This window comes from Neomonachus schauinslandi, chromosome 9 (genome assembly GCF_002201575.2).
Source record: "Neomonachus schauinslandi chromosome 9, ASM220157v2, whole genome shotgun sequence".
Lineage (NCBI taxonomy): Eukaryota > Metazoa > Chordata > Mammalia > Carnivora > Phocidae > Neomonachus > Neomonachus schauinslandi.
In genome coordinates, this window is record NC_058411.1 from 30,211,224 (window position 1) to 30,217,763 (window position 6,540).

Here is a 6,540-nt window from a genome sequence, read left to right on the forward strand (position 1 = left end):
TTCCTTCCTTCCTTCCTTCCTTCCTTCCTTCCTTCCTTCCTTCCTTCCTTCCTTCCATCCATCTGTCCATCTGTGTATCCATCTATCCTTACCTTACTGGCTCTCTGCTTGCTTCATTTGCCTTTGTGAGCTATTCTTCATCAGTGTTCCCCACTCTTGGGCCCTTTTCTCTCTTCCCTGTACTTTCCACAGGAAATCTTAACCCTGCTATGACTTTAGTTGCCTTCTATGTGCTGGAAACTCACAAATGTATATATCTAGATCAGATTTCTCTGCTGAATTTGAGACCGATTATTTACACCCCCACCCCCAATCAGTGCAGGTGAAGGGAGTAACAAGTAACAAGGATAAAGATCCTTAGGGAGGAGTATGCTTTGCTGTGTCAGTGCATCAGCAAGGAAAATAGCTATAATGGAATGAACAAAGGGCAGAATATGTAGGTGATGAATCAGAGAGATAAGGAGGGAGGGGCGGGTACTGGTGGCAGGAGGTATATTGGGTAGGACCTTGTAGAACATTCTGTAGTCTTTTACTGTGAATGAGATGGGAAACCATTGGAGGATTCTGAGCAAAGTAATGGGATATGTAATATGATCTGATATGACTTACATTGTAACAATTCATTCTGTCCCTGTGTGGGAGTTGAGTGATGTGGATAGGGTGGAAGCAGAAGACAAGTTAGGAGTCTGTGGCCATAATCAAAGTGGGAGATGATGGTGGCTTTGACTAGTATGATGATGGTGGGGGTGGTGAGAAATGATCAGATTCTGTATATATTCTGAAGATTGGATTTGTTGACACATTGGATGTATGAGGTATGACAAAAAAAGGAATCAAAGATGACTTTAAGATTTTTGTTCTGAGCATCTCAAAGGATAGAACTGTCACTAACTGAGATGAGGAAGACTGGCACAGCAGGTTTGGGGTGAGATTGGGAGGGGGAGATAAAGAACTCAGTTTGGACATACTTACTTTGAGATGCCGGTTAGACATTCAAGTGGTGATGCCAAGTAGTCAGTTGGAGACATGAATCTGGATTTTTTTTTTTTAAAGATTTTATTTATTTATTTGACAGAGAGAGACACAGCGAAAGAGGGAACACAAGCAGGGGGAGCGGGAGAGGGAGAAGCAGGCTTCCCGCTGAGCAGGGAGCCCGATGTGGGGCTCGACCCCAGGACCCTGGGATCATGACCTGAGCCGAAGGCAGACGCTTAACGACTGAGCCACCCAGGCGCCCCGACGTGAATCTGGATTTTAAAGAAAGTGCCAGGCTGGAGATTTTTTATCTCTCCTCAGCATATCTATGGTCTTTAATACTATGAAAGGGATGAGATCACCAACAGGATGAGTGTGGAAAGGGGAAAAAAAATGTCCACTAAAACACTCCAGCATTTAGAGTTGGAGCGGATAAGAAAGAATAGCAATGAAGATGAGAAGTAGCAGCTGGTGAGGTGAACCCCTGAAAGCCAAACGAGGAAAGCAATTCGAGGAGGCAGAAGTGATCCACTGTGTCGAATGCTGATGATAATTGCCAGCAAATAGTGCTCCCTTTGCATGGAATTTGCACATTCTGCCTCCCAGCTTGCTTATTTTTACTTCATGTTCATGTCTCAGATCAAGTGCCTTGTCCTCACGGAAACCTTTTCTGACTCCCACACTAGTTTATACATTTTCACAGGCCCTCACTCTCTTTGGGGGCTCTTCACACAGTTATACTTAACTACCTGTGTAAAGTCTAGCTCCACTACTGGCTTTAACTTCAACCGGCAATATCAGTCTTATTCACTGCTGTATCCCCAGCATTTCTCAACAGTGCCCAACATCAGTAAATAATTTGTCGAACAAAAGGCTGAACGGATGAACAATCACGTCCATGTGTACTCGGACTGGCATATTTTGGGATGCCTCAGAAAACTCCACTCTAAAAACCTTGGCCCCATCCGTCCTTTGGAATTTGAGCAACACCACCGTCCTTACCATCCTTAACTCTAGGACAGGTATTTCACAGGTTTTTATGTGTGTTTTACATTTACAACCCGCTGTCTCCAATGTTGGCAACAACCTTGTAAGCTACTCCTATTTGTGTGGTAATCAAGGAAGTAAAATTTTGTGGAGATTGAAGTGTGCTCCAGGTGTTATTGCTACTAAGTGGCAGAACTTTGGTCTATGCACTGTCTTCTTGGCCCTGCAGATTTTTTAACTCTCACTCTTAGCTTAATGACTAAGAGCAAAGCCTAGGTTCACATACTCCTCACTTTTTGCCGGCTGTGTCCTTGACTAAGTTATCCAAACATTTTGTGCCTGGTTTTTCCAGCTCTAAAATGGGGATAATAGCAATGCCAACCTGCCAAGATTGTTGTGAAAGTTAAATGAGTTAATGAATATTACTTTAGATTAGGGGCGCCTGGGTGGCTCAGTTGGTTAAGTGTCTGTCTCTTGATTTCAGCTCAGGTCATGATCTCAGGATCGTGAGATTGAGCCCCGTGTCTGGCTCTGCGCTCAGTGGGGAATCAGCTTGAGATCCTCTCCCTCTCGTTCTGCCTCTCCTCCCCCCACCTCTCTAAAATAAATAAATCTTTAAAAAAATATTATTTTAGATTAGAACCTGATACTTGGTAAGCACCCCCACAAGTGCTGGCTGATTTCATTATCACTGTTCCTCCTGAGGTAATTCAGCTGTCCTTACTTTTGGGAAACCTTTCTGATTACCTCCCCTCTGCTGCAATAACCATGCTTCCAAGAATTCTGTGCACACTGTCTTCATAGCATTTATCCTACCAGTGTAATTTTGTATTTTCATGTCTACTTACTCAGCGAAGGGGAAGAGAGTCCCCACAACTCTGTAGAGTGTACTTGGCAAACACACACACACATACACACACACACACTGTGCCATTTCTCCTTCAGGTATTACAAAGGGAGCCTGTACTGTTTAATGTTTAGTCTCTGTGATTAGGCCACACAGTCATTCCCTTATGCTTGGTTAGAGGGAATAGCCACAGTGTTAATACGGTGAAAGCATTGGGACACATTTTCAGGGTTCCTACTGAGTGCCACTGTACCTTAAATGGAAAGAACTGAGTGCTTACGAAGGAAAAGCAAAAGACATTTAATTTCAGAAGTTAACTGACAATCTTTTAATTAAACATAAAGAACCAAGAAAATTTGCCTTTGATCAGACTTTCTAAATTAGTGAACTGTGGGTCATTGGACAATGACTGGACAATGACCATGCAGTGGCTTCCCTTTCCAAAGACGTTTTTCTTTGAACCAGTGAATATTTTGTAATCCTGCTATTTCTTTTTTTAAGTTCTAAGGATATTTTCTTGAGTAAGGCCTCCATTAAAAACAGTATTCTGATAAAAGCATAAGCTATAGAGGTAGGGAAAAAGAGTTTGAGTAGAATTACTGTGTCAAGAATTGTTAATAGTGGGTGAAGGGGTCTGCCTCTTGGAACTGGGCCACTGTCTGAGCTTCCTCCATAGCTTGTAAACTCACACTAGGGAGGAGCCCACCCACAGGTGCTGTGGTAGTTTTTCATGCATACTTCTCCCTTATGACATTTTTCTAATTTGCAGTTATAGTTTAGGATCAAATAATTGACACAACTCTTTCTTAAACATATCTTGCCTAGACTACAAAAGATGCCATCTTTTCCTTGTCCAGTATCAGCCAAATCCCTCCCAAAGTTGTAGTTGGTTCCCCAACACTTGGTACCATTAACTGATATCTGAATTACAGCATTGTGTGGTTTAAGATTGGGAACTGTTTCTGTGTTCTCACACTGCACTCTCCCACACAAAATATTTGGAGGAGGGTGTGTTTTATATATTACAAACCTTCTATACCACAATGGCCAAAATGATCTCCTTGCATATTTATTTGTTTTAGAGCAGCTCGGAGGCATTCCTTGCTGTTTGGCCAAAATATATTGACAGACATTGTTTATTGTCACTGATGCACATTTTGTGTTAATAGTAGGATCCGAAGGAGCATGTGCACCCCAATGTTCATAGCAGCGATGTCCACAATAGCCAAACTATGGAAAGAGCCTAGATGTCCATCAACAGATGAATGGATAAAGAGGATGTGGTATATATATACAATGGAAGATTATGCAGCCATCAGAAAAATGAAATCTTGCCATTTGCAACAATGTGGATGGAACTGGAGGGTATTATGCTAAGTGAAGTAAGTCAATCAGAGAAAGACAATTATCATATGATCTCACTGATATGAGGAATTTGTGAAACAAGACAGAGGATCATAGGGGAAGGGAGGGAAAAATGAAACAAGACAAAACCAGAGAGGGAGACAAACCATAAGAGACTCTTAATCTCAGGAAACAAAATGAAGGTTGCTGGAGTGGAGGGGGGTGGGAGGGGTGGGGTGGCTGGGTGATGGACAGTGGGGAGGGTATGTGCTATGGTGAGTGCTGTGAATTGTGTAAGACTGATGAATCACAGACCTGTACCCCTGAAACAAATAATACATTATATGTTAATCAAAAAAAAAGAAAAAAACAGTAGGCATTGTTTCCACAAGGCATCCTCAGGGCAGCGCCTTGAACTTCCACTGCCCCACTTAAGAAGGTCACACTCACTGGTATGTGCTCTACAGAGCTTTCTGGGAGAAGCTGACTTATATATATATATATTTTTAAAGATTTTATTTATTTATTTGAGACAGACAGAATGAGAGAGAGAGAGCACATGAGAGGGGTGAGGGTCAGAGGGAGAAGCAGGCTCCCCGCTGAGCCGGGAGCCCGATGCGGGACTCGATCCCGGGACTCCAGGATCATGACCTGAGCCGAAAGCAGTCGCTTAACCAACTGAGCCACCCAGGCGCCCGAAGCTGACTTATATTTTATACAGCAAGGTCCAAAAGCACAGACTGCTCAAGATTTCAGTTTACAGTTAGAGCCACACATCAAGGATCCTTTCTGCACTGATGTTCTGACCTGCAGTTAGACTCCTCGTCACCTTCCAGTACCTTGTTACTGCATTATTCCAATGGGATAACATTTCAAGAAGCAGGTGTATCTGTCAGATAGACTCACCTGTGGTTAATGAGGTTAAAATAACTTCCATAACTGCGGTTGCTAAAAGCACTGGTATTTGTGTTATGGGCACTCACGATGCAGTGTTTTTTCCTGCATAAACCGAATTCCTTTACGTGAGACATACCAAGATTATGGCCCAGTTGGTGAGCAATGACTACTGTAAAGTGGACAAAATCCTCTTTGAGGAATTACAAACTGCTGGCCCCAGGTGACAGTAGCATATTCCTGACATCTAAGCCAATCCAAATACATAAGAAAAATCCTAGCCCACAAACAGATGCCCAGAATCATGTGGTAAAGGAGGATAAAGATGAACACTTTTCCAATCACTGAAACTGTCAAGGAGTTGACTTGTTCCACATTGATAAATTTGCCTGGTTCCAAATCTCAATTCCAATTACAGAAACATGAAGGCCTACATGGGGACAGATGGAATCTACTAAACTGATCACATTTAATAAATCTTCTGTTGCCTTTGAGACATTTTGTTCAAGTAACTGAAACTACAGTTGTCCACCACTATAACCGACTCCACAAAGGGCCAGTGTGGGTCCATCAGCCATGGGAACTTTGGGGCAATTGTGAATTCTCTGCCTTGAATGCCAGCTTCTGATGTTGTCATCTCAGTAAGCCGCATTTCATGGCTGTGAATTGAGTCTCACTGTTACCTGACATATACAATTAGCATTCAAACGTGGCAGAGTGCCTTATGGTCATTTATCTATAACATCCCTCACAAGGGTCTAAACAGGTCCTGAGGATAGTCAAGGACCTCCGGGGGTGCTCCTCAACATAACCATGATGGCAGCAGGCATCCTGGATGAAGGACTGATCTGTGTGGAGGGCGCACAGCTCTGTGTGGGGGAACACTGGCAGGTTCTGGAAACCAAGAGCTTCCTAGGCTAAAGGACAAGGGTGTGGCCCTCCAAGCACAGGCTGTAGGTGATCCCCTGAGGGACAGGTGGAAGGATCGGCCAGTGCTGCAGGCTCGGGGGCCTTCTGTGGAATCACCACTTGGGCTGGGCCCGAGTGTGTTGAATTTCCTCCAAAAAGACTAAGAGGGTGTTGCTGATTTTTGTTAAAGCCTTGGGGTAAATATTAAATAGGGTGTGGGTGTGTGTGTGAGAGAGAAAGAGAGAGAGGGAGAGATAGAGAATTCTCTAATACAGTATACTTTTTTCACCTCGTTACTTTTATTAAATTTTATTTTAAAAAAAGCTTTTGTATGTGTATGTGAGAGAGAATTCTCTAATATAGTATACTTTTTTTGCCCCCTTTTTTATTTTTTAAATTTTTTTTTAAAGATTTTATTTATTTATTTGAGAGAGAGAGAGCACAAGCAGGGAGAGCAGCAGAGGGAGAGGGAAAAATAGACTGCGGAGCAGGGAGCCCGATGTGGGGCTCAATCCCAAGACCCCGAGATCATGACCTGAACCAAAGGCAGACACTTAACCAATGGAGCCACCCAGGTGCCCATC